Below are 17,155 nucleotides of genomic sequence, written 5' to 3'. Positions count from 1 at the left end.
AATTTCAGATATTCCATGCAGCAATGTTTTCACCAATATGTCCCCTAGTGCAAGGGACATAAAGGAAAGGAAAAACAAGTGGGACTTCATCAAAATAAAAAAAACCTTCTGCACAGCTAAAGAAAACACCAGCAAAATGAATAGGGAACTAATAGTATGGGGAAATTTAGCTGGACAAGGGTTTTGATCTCCAAAATATATAAAGACTCATATGACTCTACTCCAGGAAGACAATCCAATTAAAAGTGAGCAAAGGACTTGATATGCAAGTTAAAACCATAATGAGATACCACTTCACACCAGTCAGAATAGCCATCATGAACAAATCAACAAACAACAAGTGCTGATGAGGTTGTGGAGAAAAGGGAACCCTAGTACACTGTTGGTGGGAATGCAGACTGGTGCAGCAACTATAGAAAACAGTATGGAATTTCCTCAAAAAACTAAAAGTGGAACTGTCATTTGACTGGGAAATTCCACTGTGGGATTATGCCCTAAGAATCCTGAAATACCAATTCAAAAGAACCTATGCACCCCAATGTTATAGCAACACTCAATTTACAATAGCCAAGTTTTGGAAGCCACCTAACTGCTTATCAGTAAATGAGAGTGCATCAAAAAACTATGGAACATTTACACAATGGAATACTATGCAGAAAGAAAGGAGTTCCTATGCTTCACAACAGTATGGATGAATCTGGAGAGCATTGTGCTAAGTGAAATAATCCAGGTGGTAAAAGACAAGTACCATATGATGTCACCTATAAGTGGAACCTAATTAACAAAACAAACAGGCAAGCAAAATACAACCAGAGACACTGAAATTAAGAACAACCTGACAGTAACCAGAGGGGAAGTGGGAGGGTATAACAGGAGGAAAAGAGAGAAGGGTCATCAAGGAACATATACAAAGGACATATGGACAAAACCAAATGGGGTAGGATCAAGGGTGGTAGGTGAGGATAGCTGGGGTGGGTGGAAGTGGTGGGGGATAAACTGAGACAATTGTACCTTGACAACAATAAAAAAAGAGAGAGAAAAATAAAGTCTATTTTGTCAGATGAAAGTACTGGTAACTCGGCTTTTGTTTCCTTTCCATTTGCATGAAATATCTTTTTCCTTCCTTTACTTTTAATTTGTGGGTCTTTTGATCCAAGGTAGGTCTCTTGGAGGCAGCATCTGTATGGGTCTTATTTTCTTATACATTGAGCTACCTTATGTCTTTTGGTTGGAGCTTTTTAGCCATTTACATTTAAGACGATTATTGATAGGTAGATATTTAGTGCCATTTTATTGTTAGACTATTTTACTCTGTTTTTATCTTTCTCTTCTTCTTTTTTTATATATTCAAATTCATTTATTTATCAAATATGTATGGAGTCCCCACTCTGTGCCAAGCATATGCTGGGGCAATAGGAGTGAGCAAAACAAAGTCTCCAGTCATAACAAGCACACCTTCCACTGTACAAAGTCAGACAGTGAACATATATCAATTTAGTCTCCAGTTTTTAGCAAAGTGTATTTAGAGACTGAGGTTTGACCAGTCCTGCTGCCCTTGTCCAGACACCTTGAACCGGAAGATTACGGAAAGCTATAAACAAAGCAGCTAGGCCTCACATATACAATTTAATTTTAGATAGCCAAGAAAAAAATTGCAATGAGAGTAACATAAACACAAAAAAAGCCATTCAGAAACACTAGAAAATGTTACTCCTGCATGGGAATTTGCAAGGATGTAGACTCCTCAGAAGGGTGGGACTCTAGGAGGGAGTACATGTTTACCAAGGACAACCCCTGGTGCCTGGAGGGCTTCTTCCACTTTCTTGCACCTGTTTTGCTATTATACACATTCCCAGAGACTGGATTAATAGCTTCTCCATCATCTCATACACAACAGTTTCAGTTAATACTTCTAGTTTTTTATTTCTGTTTTCCATGACAACCTTTTCTATTTTATTTCTACCTCCTGCAATATAATTTATTCCCTTGGGTTTGGGCTCAGAGACTTCCTTGGCCATTTTATGACAGCACTGCACAATATTTCCATATCTCCAAAGCAAGAAATATACCCAGGAAAACATACCAGCAAAGAAAACTGCCATCAGAGTGAAGATGAAAGGAATCTGCCAGTCACTGGATGTGTATGTGTTGATAGCTGTGTACACAATGGTCAGGCCTTTTCTTTGTTCAGGATTGGTAGTTGAAGGAGGTGGCACATTGGCCTTGGTCACGTAAATATCTATAATAGCAGTGCCTGTCCTGGGCTTTGTGGCTTTGCCGTATTTCAGGTTGTCATCAGTTATGTGCACCACAACATGATATTGCCACTGCAATTCAGCTCTAGATTCAAAGTTAAAAGGACTCTTCACAATTAATTTTGGAGTATTTGAACCTCAAGTTGGGTCAAATGCAAAATCAGGGTTCTCATTTCCAGAAACTATCTCAAAGTGCATTTCAAAATCTTGTGAATTCTGTTGTGGCAGTTTAGTTTGAAGCCATTGACATTTGTCCCAGCAAAAACACTGTCAAAAATGACTGCCTTATATAGAGGGTATGCAGACAGGCACTTCATTATTCTCATCTTCCATGTCAACAGTGGCCATGGTCACACTGTGCAAGAGTGAAATCTGTCACAGTCCACACCTTCCACTGTGAGGTTATACTGCTTCACAGTTTCATAGTCTGGCTTTGTGGTGAGCTCAATCATCTGGGGAGAGGGTGAATCCAGAATATTTGCATGACTTGAATGTCTCCACTGATTATTTTGTATGTAACACAATTTGGTGGGTAGTCTTCATCAATGGCAGTCACTCTTACAACTTTGTAGAAAACTTTGTCAACTTTAAAGTAAACATTCCATGGATTTAGTTCAAAGGCTAAATCTCCAAAATTATCTTCATCAATTGCCTGGCATACTTCAATTATTTTCCCAGTTTGAATTTCTTCATTCAGGGTGATGTTGACTTTATTTTGTGGAGTTGACTTTATAGAAGTAACACATAAGACACTATTTTCAATATCAGATAAATGAGACTAACCCTCTCTGGGGTCTAGCACCGGAGCAGCAGCTTGAAGGGCACCAGTGGCATACAGGGAGGAACTGAAGTGTCTGACATCAGGGCAAGAACTGAGAGAGTTTCCTCTCAGAGAGAACTACAGACAGTGACATTGTACCTTTTCTAAGCTCTCCCTCACACAGATGCAGTGTGGTGGCACCATATTTGAATCTCCATCAACCTGGCTCACATAGTAAGCCGTGCCTGACAATTCATTCATTCTTCTTCTTAAAGCAAGCCTTTTAAAAATTTTTTGTTGCAGTACTGGTTTGGTGTTAGTAAACCCCTTTAGTTTTTTTCTTGTCTGAGAAGTGCCTTATTTCTTCTTTGATTTTAATGATAAACTTTCTGGGTAAAGTAGCCTTGGTTGTAGGTCCTTTTCCCCAGCTTGAATGTTTCACACCAGTCCTTCCTGACCTGAAATGTTTTTGTTGGGAAATCAGATGATAGTCTAATGGGAGCTCCTTTGTAGTTAACTAACTGCTTTTCTCTTGCAACTTTTAAGATTGTCTTCTTGTCTTTAAGCTTTGCCCATTTAATTATGTGTAATGGTGAGGGACTCTTTGGGTCTATATTTGGGGGACACTTTGCACTTCCTGGACTTAAGTTTGTTTTTTCCTTCACCACTTAGGGAAATTTTTTGGTCATTATTTCTTCAAATAGGTTCTCAATCTCTTGCTCACTCTCTTCTCTTTTTGGTATCCCCATGATATGGGTATTTTTACACTTCTTGTTTTCCCAAAGGTTTCTTAAACTATTCTCAATTTTTAAAATTCTTTTTCTTTTTGCTGCTCTGCTTGTGTGTTTTTCCTACCTTGTCTTCCAAATCACTGATTTGATCCTCTGCTTCATCTTACCTACTGTTCATTCTCTAGTATATTGTTTATTTCAGATATTGCATTCTTTATTTCTGACTGTTATTTTTTATGGTTTCTATGTCTTTTTTAATGTTGTTGAGCATCCTGATTATCATTACTCTATGATGGATAGAGTAATGGATAGAGAAACATTACTCTAAACTCTTTATCTGATAAATTCCTTGCCTCCATTTCATTTAGTTTTTCTATTGGAGAATTCTTTTCTTTCATTTGGGGCATGTTTCTTGTCTTCCCATTTTGGCTGCCTCTTTGTGATTGTTTCTATGCATGAGGTAGATATTCAAAGACACTTATCAGCCTACATCAGGTGTTGCCTATGACTGGCCCTAGGCAACCTATTTGGAAGTAACAGTGGTCCACAGCTTGTGTTTCCCTCTGCTGGGGTTGGGCATGTGCAGAAGGAACCAAGCTGCACAGCATGGCTGGCTTTCACTAGCACGACCTGGAGGAGGGTCAGCTGAAATTTCAAAGCTCCCAGAGAAATGCCTTTTCTTTCAGTTTTGCTTAATCAGTGAAAGAATCTCCTGCTGTAATGCTCAGTAGTAGCCTGGTTAAGCCACAGAGAGCTGGATGAGAAGTATTCCTGTGGGCAGGGCTGTTGCTCCCCGCTAGGCTGCCTCATGAAGGAAAGTGCTCTGCCTGAGAAAGAAGCCTTTTTTTTTTTTTAGTATGGGGAATGACTGAGCACAGGGATCCTGGTGGTTGACCCTTCAGCTCTCTCTCCAGAGCCACCAACGCTAGACTCTTCTTGTGGCTCTAGTCTGCTCTTCACTCCCTCTGCCAGAGTGCAGGGTAAGTGACTCCAAATGAAATTTTGTGTTTTGGCCCTTTAAGAAGCTCTCTGCAACTCTAGTGTCTCTTACTTGTGGAGAGAAACCTGGTTGCTTGCATAGCCAGATGTTATTTGAGTTCCTGTCCTGGTTCTGATGCTCTAATTTAAGGAGCTCAGTTTCTAGTTTACAAGCCACACTTCTCAGGGAGAAGGCCCCCAGCTGCTAAAATATCCTTCCAGGACTTCAGCTGCAGCCCATGGGAGCCCAGCCAGCCCTCTCCCACCTTCATGTGTCCTACCAGTCTTGATGTGGTGATGTAGTTTCTTCCATAAATCCTTGATTATAAGGCTTCTCTTGAGCTAGTGTTAAGTTGGTTATTCAGGATGATTTTTCTGTAAGTTACTTGTAATTCCATCTTGGTGCTGCAAGGAGGTTAGTGTAGCTTCCTCCTACTCTGCTGCCATCTGGGATCCTTGCAAAAATATTTTAAAATATTAGGTAATTGAACCCAATGATATGTTTTAAAGTAATATAATTTGATTAATGAATGATTAATCATGAAGGCTTTTGACAACAGAATTCAGAACATCAGTAGGTTAAATTCTTTAAACATCTCAAATTATAACTTTAGTAGTTGCAGAAAAAGTATTTGACAGATTATTTATTTATTTTTATTTTAATCATTGTTCAAATACAGTTTTCTCCTTTTTACTCCCAATCCAGTCCCCCCTCGCACCCTACCTCTTCCCTCCCATTACCACCCTCCCCTTAGTTTATGACCATGTGTCCTTTAAGTTTGTTCCTGTGAACCTTCCCACTGTCCCCTTAAATTCCCTCTTCTCTCCCCTCAGGTCACCGTCAGCCTGTCCTCTATTTCAGTGTCTTTGGTTATATTTTGCTTGTTTCTTTGTTTTGTTGTTTAGGTTCCTGTTAAAGGTGAGATCATATGGTATTTGTCTTTCACTGACTGGCTTGTTTCGCAAAGCATAATGTTTTCCAGCTCCATCCATGCTGTTGCAAAGGGTAGGAGCTCCTTCTTTCTTTCTGCTGCATAAAATTCCACTGTGTAAATGTACCATAGTTTTTTGATCCACTCATTTACTGTTGGGTATCTTGGTTGCTTCCAGCATCTAGCTATTGTAAATTGTGCTGCTATGAACATTGGGATGCATAGGTTGTTTTGGATTGGTGTTTTAGTATTCTTAGGATAGAGTCCCAGCAGTGGAATTGCTGGGTCAAAAGGCAGATCCATTTTTAGATTTCTGAGGAAGTTCCATACTGCTTTCCATAGTGGTTGTACCAGTCTGCAGTCCCACCAACAGGGCACTAGGGTCCCCTTTTCTCCACAACCTCTCCAACACTTGTTGTTTGTTGCTTTGTTTATGATGGCCATTCTGTCTGGTGTGAAGTGGTATCTCATTGTGGTTTTAATTTGCATCTGTCTGCTAGCTAGTGATATTGAACATCGTTTCATGTGTCTTTGTATTTTCTGTATGTCCTCCTTGGAGAAGTGTCTGTTCAAGTCCTTTGCCCATTTTTTAATTGGATTCCTTGTCTTCTTAGAATGGAGTCGTGTAAGTTCTTTCTATATTTTGGAGATTAAACCCTTGTCTGATGTCTCATTGGCAAATATGTTTTCCCATACAGTTGGTTCTCTTTTAATTTTGATACTGTTTTCTTTAGCTGTGCAGAAGCTTTTAATTTTGATGAGGTCCCATTTGTTTATTCTTTCTTTATGTCCCTTGCTCTAGGGGACACATCAGTAAAAAAGTTTCTTTGTGAAATATTTGAGATTTTCCTACCTACGTTCTCCTCTAGGACTTTAATGGCGTCACAGTTTATATTTAAGTCTTTTATCCACCTTGAATTTATTTTTGTATAAGGTGTAAGTTGGTGCTCGAGTTTCATTTTTTTGCACATGGCTGTCCAGTTCTCCCAACACCATTTGTTGAAGAGGCAATTTTTATTCCATTTAATGTTGCTGCCTCTTTTGTCAAATATTAATTGACCATAGAGACTTGGGTTTATTTCTGGGCTCTCTGTTGTGTTCCATTGGTCTATGTGCCTGTTTTTATGCCAGTAACAGGCAGTTTTGATTACAGTGGCCTTGTAGTATAGTTTAGTGTCAGGTATTGTGATCCCTCCTACTTTACTCTTCTTTCTCAAAATTGCAGCAGCTATTCGGGGTCGTTTATAATTCCATATAAATTTTTGAAGTGTTTGTTCAATGTCTGTGAAATGTGCCATTGGTACTTTAATAGGTATTGCATTGAATGTGTAAATTGCTTTGGGTAGTATGGACATTTTGACGATATTAATTCTTCCAATCCATGAACATGGTATATGTTTCCATTTGTTTGTGTCTTCCTTGATTTCTTTCTTCAGTGTTGTGTAGTTTTCTGAATACAGGTCTTTTACCTCTTTGGTTAGGTTTATTCCTAGGTATTTTATTTTTCCTTTTGCTATTTCAAATGGGATTTCTTTTCCTTGATCTCTGTTTCTGCTGTTTCATTGTTGGTGTACAGAAATGCCTTTGATTTCTGGATATTGACTTTGTATCCCGCTGTTTTGCCAAATTCATTTAATAGGTCAAGCAGTTTTTTGGTAGAGTCTATAGGATTTTCTATGTATACTATCATGTCATCTGCAAACAGTGACAGTTTTGTTTCCTCCTTTCCGATTTAGATGCCTTTTATTTCTTTTTCTTGTCTGATCACTGTGGCTAAAACTTCCAATACTATATAGAATAGAAGTGGTGAAAGTGGACAGCCTTGTCTTGTTCCTGATCTTAGTGGAAAAGATTTTAATTTTTGCCCATTGAGTATGATGTTGGCTGAAGGTCTCTCATATATGGCCTTTATTATGTTGAGGAATGCTCCCTCTATTCCCACTTTGCTGAATATTTTTATCATGAATGGGTGGTGTACCTTATCAAATGCTTTTTCTGCATCAATTGATATGATCATGTGGTTTTTGTCTTTGCTTTTATTTATGTGATGTATTACATTTACTGACTTGCGCATATTCTACCATTCTTGCATCCCTGCAATGAATCCCACTTGGTCATGGTGTACGATCTTTTTAATGTATTGTTGGATGCGGTTTGCCAGTATTTTGTTGACGATTTTAGCGTCAATGTTCATCAGTGATATTGGCCTGAAGTTTTCTTTCTTTGTTGTGTCTTTATTTGGATTTGGGATTAGGATGATGTTGGCCTCATCAGAAGGGTTTGGGAGACTCCCATCTTTTTGGATTTTTTGAAATAGTCTGTGAACGTTAGGGGTTAGCTCTTCCTCAAATGCTTTGTAGAATTCTCCTGTAAAGCCATCTGGTCCCGGGCTTTTGTGTGTTGGGAGTTTTTTGATTACTGCTTCAATTTCTTTTGTTGTTATTGGTCTATTCTGGCTTTCTGCTTCTTTTCATTGAGTTTTGGAAGATTATATTTTTCTAGAAAGTTGTCCATTTCACCTAGCTTTTCAAATTTCTTGGCATACAGCTCTTTGTAGTAATTTCTTACAATCCTTTGTATTTCTGTGGTATCTGTTGTAATCTCTCCTCTTTTATTTCTGACTGTGTTTACTTGGGTCTTGTCTCTTTTTTTCTTGATGAGTCTGCTTAAAGGCCTGTTGATTTTGTTTCTCTTTTCAAAGAAACAGCTCTTGGATTCATTGATCCTTAGAATTGTGCTTTTAGTCTCTATGTCATTTAATTCTGCTCTGATCTTGGTTATTTCCTTCCTTCTGCTTTTCTGGGCTGCCTTTGTTGTTGTTCCTCAAGTTCTTGTAGACGTAGGGTGAGGTTGTTTGTTTGGAATGTTTCTAACCCCTTTAGGTGGGCCTGTGTCGCTATGAACTTCGTTCTCAGGACTGCCTTGGCTGTGTCCCATAAGTTTTGGGTTGTTGTGAGTTCATTTTCATTTGTTTCCAGAAACCTTTTGATTTCTTCCCTAATATCATTCTTGACCCATTCATTGTTTAGTAGCATGCTGTTTAATCTCCATGATTTTGAGTGTTTTTGTTTTTTTTCCTTCGGGCTGGTTTCTAGCTTCAGTCCCTTGTGGTCTGAGAAAGTGATTGGTATGATTTTAATTTTCTTGAACTTGTTGAGGCTTGTTTGGTGTCCTATCATGTGGTCTATCTTTGAGAATGTTCCATGTACATTTGAAAAGAATGTATATTTAGCTTCTTTTGGGTGGAGGGCTCTGTATATATCAGTAAAGCCCATTTCATCAAGGGTATTGTTCAATGCCACAATATCTTTGTTGATATTTTGTTTAGAAGATCTGTCCATTTTTGATAGTGGGGTGTTAAAAACCCCCACTGTAATTGTGTTGCTGTCCATGTCTTTCTTGAAGTCCTCTAAGACTTTCTTTATGTATTTGGGTGCTCCTATGTTGGATGCATATATATTTACAATATTTATATCTTCTTGATGTATTTTTCCCTTGAGTATTATGAAATGACCTTCTGGGTCTCTCTTTATGGACCTTTTTTGGAAGTCTATTTTGTCTGATATAAGTATTGCTACCCCAGCTTTTTTTCCTGTCCATTTGGTTGGAAGATTTGTTTCCATCCCTTCACTTTCAGCCTGTGTAGGTCTTTCATCCTGAGGTGGGTCTCTTGTAGACAGCAGATATGTGGGTCATTTTTTCTTATCCAATCAGCTATTCTATGTCTTTTGATTGGAGCATTTAATCCATTTACGTTTAAGGTTATTATTGATAGGTACTTATTCATTGTCTTTTATGTACATGTGTTCCTCTCTCTCTCTCTCTCTCTCTCTCTCTCTCTCTCTCTCTCTCTCTCTCTCTCTCTCTCTTTTCCTTTCCTTCCTTAAAGCAGTCCCTTTAGGATCTCTTGCAGAGCTGGTTTGGTCGAGGTGTATTCTTTTAGACTTCTTTTGTCTGGGAAGCTTATTATTTGGCCTTCTATCTTGATTGAAAGCCTTGATGGACATAGCAGCCTTGGTTGCAGCCCTCTGGTTCTCATTACCTGGAGTATTTCTTGCCATTCTCTTCTGGCTTGAAGGGGTTTCTTTGAGAAGTCAGCTGTTAGCTTTATTGGGGCTCCCTTGTATGTTACTTCCTTTTTCTCCCTTGCTGCCTTTAAGATTCTCTGTTTGTCTTGAAATTTTCCCATTTTAATTATGATGTGTCTTGGGGTGGGTCTCTTTGGGTTCCACTTGATTGGGACTCTCCATGTTTCCTGGATTTGTGTGACTTTTTCTCTCATCAAATTAGGAAGTTCTCCTTCATTACTTGTTCAACTAGGTTTTAGATCCTTTGCTTTTCTTCTTCTCCTTCTGGTATTCCTATTATACGGATATTATTACGTTTCATATTGTCTTGCATTTCTCTTAATCCCTCTTCATTCTTTCTGAGCCTCTTTTCCTTTTCTTGCTCTTTCTGGGTGCTGTTTTCTACTTGTCCTCCAGCTCGCTAATCCAGTCTTCTGCTTCATCGATCCTGCTTTACATTCCTTCTACTGTGTTCTTCAGTTCAGAAATTGTATTCTTCATTTCCTCTTGACCTTTGTTGAGAGTTTCTATTTCCTTTTTCATGTTTATATAATTCTCAGTGAGATTGATGTAGTTTCCCTCTAATTTCTGAAAGCTCATTGTGAGTTCATTGAACTTCCTGGTCATCATTGTTTTGAACTCACTATCTGATAGTTGAGTTGCCTCTATTTCATTTAGAATTTTTCCTGAGGCTTCCTCACTTTCCTTCAATTGGGGGTTGTTTCTTTGTTTTCTCATTGTTCGTGGGTTTCTTCTTTTTTCTTCTTGTTTGTTAATTTGATCTGTTCTAATTCCCTTTAATTATGGTGTGAATTTTGTGGTAGAATATTTGTAAGATTCAGTGGTGTAATCTCCTTTGTGTATCCTGGTGCTCACAGCTTCCCCCTATTCTTTTTTGTGATCATTTGGCGGAGTAAGGCAAAATGGTTTAAAACAGCAAGACAGTACACTATGATATTTACTTTAGCAGCCAGTAGAGAAGAGATGGGTTATCCTTTGGCTCCTTATAGTGTTAACCGTGATCATTCGCCCCACTATCCAAGTTTTAGAAAGGATGGAAAGAAGGTAAGACTCTTATTGGGGACGAGAGGATTGTTAGTTGGATCTAGAAAGCTGTGAGGCTGTGGGAGGTCAGATTCTAAGGTAGGGTTGGACTAAAGATTAGTATATAGGAGTAGTAAAAGAATAGAGACAACCCCCACAATAGTATAATTCAGAAAATTGCAAAGTGGGCTGAGATCAGGTAGGGGTATTGAGAAGCATTTACAATTGTATAGTTAGGTCTTACTAGCAGTAATAGTAAAGTGACAGTCTTGTGGTAGAATTGATGAGGTCTAGATAACAAGAATAAAGAGTATAGAACCTTGAGAGGTGTATTAATGGAAACCAGATGAAGGATAGTAACTTATCAACACCTTGTGACTGAGATACCAGGGGGAACCTATCAAATGACAGTATAACCAGGCAAGCAAAGAAGATTATACAGAAAGAAAAAGAATACCAAAATATTATTAAAATAAAAAATGTCAGAAGAGTGAGAAAAGGATAATACAAATTTACAGTGACTTGCAAGATTAAAAAAAGGAAAGAAAAGCAGAAGATGTAGTGCAGGAGAGATAAACTTGGAGTGGAAAGAATAATATTAGGATGAATGGAAGAGAAACATAAGGGATTGCAAGATAAAAATAATAAGAATTGAAAAATAAAATGTCACATAAAACACAGCATAAAATCAATCAACCAACAACAGCCAGAGAAACCAAACAAAACTACAAAAAAACCCGAAACAAACAAACAAACAAACAAACAACCAAAAAAAACCCCTCTTGTTGGTTTCTAACTGGCCAGACCAGTTTTTCTGATCTTGCTGGCTTCAGCTGGCTGAGGGACCTTTGAAATGCTTCTCTCTCTCCCAGCCAGAACTTAGCAGGTCTGTCAGGTAGCCTGGGCGCTCCCGAACACACTGGCTCTTTGGATCTCACTTCCACATTCTTCCGGACTCCGGGGTCCTGCAGGTTTCCAGCTCTATGATCTCAGGAGGCACCCGCGACATTTTGGGATTCACTGCGCCCTCCCTGGGGATCGTAAAAGGGTGCACCCCTCCCCCAAACTTTTGAAATTGGGGTCTAGGATTGCCTTAAGCACCTTGCTGTGACCCTTCTGGGATCAAAGGGAGTGAGAGTCAGTCATCTTGACGGTGTGCGAGCCTAGCCGTTTCCAGCTCCCTGTTCCCCGCCGAACTGCACTCCGACCGGGTGTGGGTGCCTTTCCTGGCTCCCCCAGTCGGGCTGGCTGGATGTCTCTGAGCCACCACTGCAGGAACTCACCAAGTGCCATGTCCCTCCTGGGATTGCAGCACGAGATTCAGGCCTCCGTATGGGGTGTGAGCGGAGCTCAGCCTGGTTCTGTATTCTCCACTGATCTGCACTTCCACCAGGCTAGGGGTGCAGGCGCCCTTCCAGGCTGCCCCTGGTCCTGTCGGCTAGAGTCCCTCACTCCTCTCAGGTCTCTGGGCGGGTGTTCATAGTCCCTGGGCGATTTTTTCCCAATCCAACTGGCCAATCTTTTCCTTTTAGCAACACGTTCTCCCCTGGAGTTGCTCACCCACGTATTTGGGGAAGGGAGCAGTGACTTCCCTCTCCGAGGCGCCCTGGGGTAGACCCCGGAGCACTGGGCAGGCCCAGGGTCTGCACACCCCTAGACCCCACGCTGATCCCTGGGCCCCTTTTGTCCTGTAGCAGACTCCTTACCGTCTGGTTTTCCAGTGAGCGCAATAATTTTTGATGTCCTGCTTTCAAAAGTGATTTGGTAACCTAGCCCACTTGCTCTGTTTCTCCACCGATCCTTGAGTTTCCCCCCTCTTCACAGAAGCCGAGAAAAATGCTGCCTAGAGTAAAGCCACCATCTTCCCTGTCCCAGATTATTTATTTATGACAAAATCTCTTAGTGAGCTGAGTAGAAAAAGATTTCTTTAATTCCCTTAAATGGGTGATGATTATATTTTAAAACCCTCAGCAAATATTATACTTAATGGAGAAACTTTAAGTGCATTCCTATTAAGACTGGAAACAAGATAAATATTATCACTGTCAGAAACCACAATATTACAACCAATACTATAATACTGGAAATCCTGGGCAATGCTGAAGGAAAGAGAAATAAGAAGATTGGGAAAAAAAGAAACTAATTTTTTTCAGGTAATATATTTATCTACTCAGAATAATGAATAGAATCAATAGGTAAGTTATAAGAACTTGGTGTGTATATATAATCAAATTGTAAGAGCATTTCCAACAGCATACAACTAGAAATGTTATTAAAAAGCAAGATGCCACTCACATAGCAATAACAAATAAAAAATGTCTGGTAATTAACTTAACCAAGAATACTTAAGATCTTCTTGATGAAATTTAAATATTCTAATAAAGGACAAAGAAAAAATCTGAGGAGTGAGAGACTCCTAGTTCTTGGGTGAGAAAACTTAATGTTCTAAAGATATCAACTCTCCCCACATTTATCTAATAAATACAGTTTAATGCCACAAAATTCTTGTTAGAAATTTAAGATCCATGATAAATTTACTCTAAATTTGCCTGATGTTGAAGTAGTAGAGTATTTCTTAAGCAGAATTTTCAAAAACCACCCTAGCTGGGATAGCTCAGTGGGTTGAGTGTGGGCTGCAAACCAAAAGGTCACCGGTTCAATTCCCAGTCAGGGTACATGCCTGGGTTGTGGGCCAGATCCCCAGTGGGGGCCACGTGAGAGGCAATCACACATTAATATTTCTCTCTCTCCACCTCCCTCCATTCTCTAAAAATAAATAAATACAATCTTTAAAAAAACTCTTCAAAAACAATATGATATAAAATTGGTTTTTGAGTACATCAAAGTTAAAAGTTTCTGTTATACAAAGGGCACATGAATAAAGTTAAAAACATGTTTCAAAATGGGAGAAGAGGCTTTACAATGTTTCAAATGAACAGGGGATTTTTATGTAGACTATAAATGATACAAATCAAACAAAACATAAATCAAACAAATCAACAAGAAAAAGACAGTAACCTCAATAGAAAAATGGGTAAAACATATCAATAGGAAATATACAGAGCAATAAACTCAAAAAGCTAGTAAATCATAAGTAACTAAGGCAATTAACACAACACTGAGCTATAATTACAAACCTATTTGGTGGGAAAAAATTAGAAGGCTGAATTATGCCTCATGTTAGCTGCATATCAGACTATGTTCTAATGATGAGAGTAAGAACTGGCACAGCTATTGGGAAGCATGACCTGTACTATTCAGGCAAAGTAAGTAAATCTGTGTCCTATAAAGTGGTTGGATTGAAAGGAGGGTAAAACAATGAAAGGAGTAGAGGAAATAAGATTTCTGGCTTGACTAACTGGGTAGATTCTGGTGACAGAGCCCAAGGAGAAGGAGGAGGAGGAGCTGGTGTGGAGATAAAGATTATGTATTTCATTTTGCACCTGTCAAGAATAATGAACTATGGGACACTCTGATGCATACAGTAGATACTTAATATTAATGTCTCATCGATCAAATAAATTTTTTCTTCTGTATTCAGGAAACATTGACTCAGTTTATAATTTCCTTCAACTTAAATTATGTTAGTTTTTATAGTATAAGGACTAACACTTTCTATTAAGTGATGAAAGAATAAATAGATAACACTGATTTTTCAGATCATCAAAACTCTTAAGCTATAGTTAGCAGCTGAGTGGGAAGACATTTGTACTTTCTCCAAGCCACCTAATGTCAACATTCTTGGGTATTGTTTTTCAAGTGAGGTAAAGAATGTTTAAGAGAGCTGAACACTCAAGTATTTTGGTCCCAGAGTAGCTGAATTTAAATACTGGCTCTACCGCTAGCAAACTGTGCAATTTTGGGAAAGATGTTTAGCCTTTCAATAAATGAGACTATTAATAATTACCTTCCTGGAATGTTATTAGGAATGAAACAAAATGATATAGATTAAGTATCAGATACAAAGTAGATGTGTCATAAAAGCTATCTATTATTATTATACCATACCACTGTAGACCCTTACCTTCATCTTTATTCATTCTAAATTTCACAGAATAGTCTGTACCAGTACTGTCCAATAGGAATAGAATGCAAGCCATATACAGGGCCTAGCACAAATAACTCCTTTTTATTATTACAAAATCTTTTGTTATAAAGTCATAAGCATGTAATTCTGTAACATAACAATATCAAGCACAATGTTCAAATTAAAACTATAAATTATTACACTCATTATTACCCCACCAACCACACTCAGGCAGGCCTTGCTTTTATGGGACTCCATGTGTCATTTAAATTTTAATAGCCATAATAAGAAAGTTAAAAGTAACTGGTCACATTGACTTTAATAATATATATTATTTAAACCAATATATATAATTTCAACATGTGACCAATATTACAGTTATTAATAAGCTATTTTACATTCATTTGGTACTATTTTCTTTTTTTTAAATTTTATTTATTTATTTTTTAGAGAGGGAAGGGAGGGAGATAGAGAGAGAGAGAGAGAAACATCAATGTGTGGTTGCTGGGGGTTATGGCCTGCAACCCAGCTATGTACCCTGGCTGGGAATTGAACCTGGGACACTTTGGTTCCCAGCCCACGCTCAATCCACTGAGCTACGCCAGCCAGGGCCCATTTGGTACTATTTTCAAAATATGGTGTGTATTTTATACTTCAAAGGAGCCACATTTTAAGTGCTTAATTGTCATATGTGACTAGTGGCTACTACTATTGATACACTGAACAGCTCTATAATCAATATTTTATATTCTGCATTATTTAAACATTCTCTTTAAAACCAACAGATTCTTTGTATCACTCTCAGATCATAAGAGTTTGCCTAAGAAAAAACTTGGCATTTTTTCCCTACCTCAGTCATTAGAAATGGAGGTTTCTCTGGACCAGTCATTAGAACTTCAGTGCTTCTGGAAACAGGTCTTTGCGAACACTCCTGTCTTTCTCTATAGTCTGTGTAACCACACTGAATGGGGCTTTGGAAAGACGCCTTGAACCAGGAGTCCATGGAGTTGTAGCTGTACCTTGAGGAGACTGCAGGTTTTCTGACTCTTGTCCTCAGGGTTCAGAATATTAATTCTGAAACATCTTATGCCCTCCCCAACCTTAGAAGATCCAAACCACACCAGCCATTAAACAAGTGGGAGGGAAAGAGGCAAATTTTTCCATTTGGGGCTCACTCACATTCAAATGCAATGGAGCAAGACATTTCTCTTGTGTTTGGAATTGGTTTGGAATGAGCTATGGGCTATGAGAAGAAAGAAATACGTATTGTATAAGCTTATGGTAACCACAAATTGGGTAAGACAAGTATCAACAATACTTGAAACAAATGAAAATGTATGAAATTATTACTTTTTTTCTGCAATAGCTAATGGAATATCCTGCTCTGGGTGAGATGGTGACCAGAGGACTTCTCTCAGATCCATTTAAATCTATTATTCTCTAGCTTTTAAAGTAATTATGTAGAGAAGGTTTCCTTTATAGTAGTGAAAACATATAAGATGAAATTTACCATCTTACAAGCCAGATACCTAAAACTTTTTCTTCTTGGTAATCTGAAACTCTATATACATTAAACAAAGCATCCTTTCCCATTTCCCCCAGACCCTGGAAACCACTGCTTTACTTTGCATTTCTTTGCAAAGTTTGTCTTTTTATTATTTTATTATTTTCTTTCTGTCTTTTACTCCCACCCCAGCCCACCTCCCCCAGACCTCCGCACCTCCCTCCCACTTCCTCCACTGCTCTAGTTTTTGTCCATGTGTCCTTTACACTTGTTCCTGTAAACCCTCCCTCTTTTCCCCTGAAATTCCCTCCCCTCTTCCCTCTGGTCACTGTCAGCCTGTCCTCTATTTCAGTGTCTTTGGTTATATTTTGCTTGTTTATTTGTTTTGTTGTTTAGGTTCCTGTTAAAGATGAGATCATATGGTATTTGTATTTCATCACCTGGCTTGTTTTGCTTAGCATAATGCTTTCCAGCTCCATCCATGCTGTTGCAAAGGGTAGGAGCTCCTTCTTTCTTTCTGCTGCACAGAAATCCATTGTGTAAATGTACCATAGTGTTTTGATCCATTCATTTACTGATGGGCACCTCGGTTGCTTCCAATACTTGGCTATTGTAAATTGTGCTGCTATGAACATTGGAGTGCATAGGTTCTTTTGGATTGGTGTTTCAGGATTCTCTGGGTATAATCCTAGCAGTGGAATTGCTGGGTCAAAAGGCAGATCCATTTTTAGTTTTCTGAGAAAATTCCATACTGTTTTCCATTGTGGTGGTACCAGTCTGCAATCCCACCAACAGGGCACTAGGGTCCCCCTTTCTCCAAAACCTCTCCCAACACTTGTTTGTTGCTTTGTTTATGA

General features: G+C 38.7%; 1 long non-coding RNA gene across 1 annotated transcript; it reads right to left on the bottom strand.

Moving 5' to 3' along the window:
• Nucleotides 1-1,342: 1,342 nt before the first annotated feature.
• On the bottom strand, nucleotides 1,343-16,862 carry LOC118497354. Its single transcript, XR_004899880.1, has 3 exons — nucleotides 16,848-16,862; nucleotides 14,480-14,482; nucleotides 1,343-2,030 (listed from the first exon to the last, which is right to left on the bottom strand). It is a non-coding gene; the product is annotated as an uncharacterized LOC118497354 (long non-coding RNA).
• Between the last annotated feature and the right edge of the window lie 293 nt (nucleotides 16,863-17,155).

Source organism: Phyllostomus discolor, chromosome 11 (assembly GCF_004126475.2).
Source record: "Phyllostomus discolor isolate MPI-MPIP mPhyDis1 chromosome 11, mPhyDis1.pri.v3, whole genome shotgun sequence".
In the NCBI taxonomy this organism is placed as follows: Eukaryota; Metazoa; Chordata; class Mammalia; order Chiroptera; family Phyllostomidae; genus Phyllostomus; species Phyllostomus discolor.
This window is presented reverse-complemented; position numbering and strand designations above follow the sequence as displayed.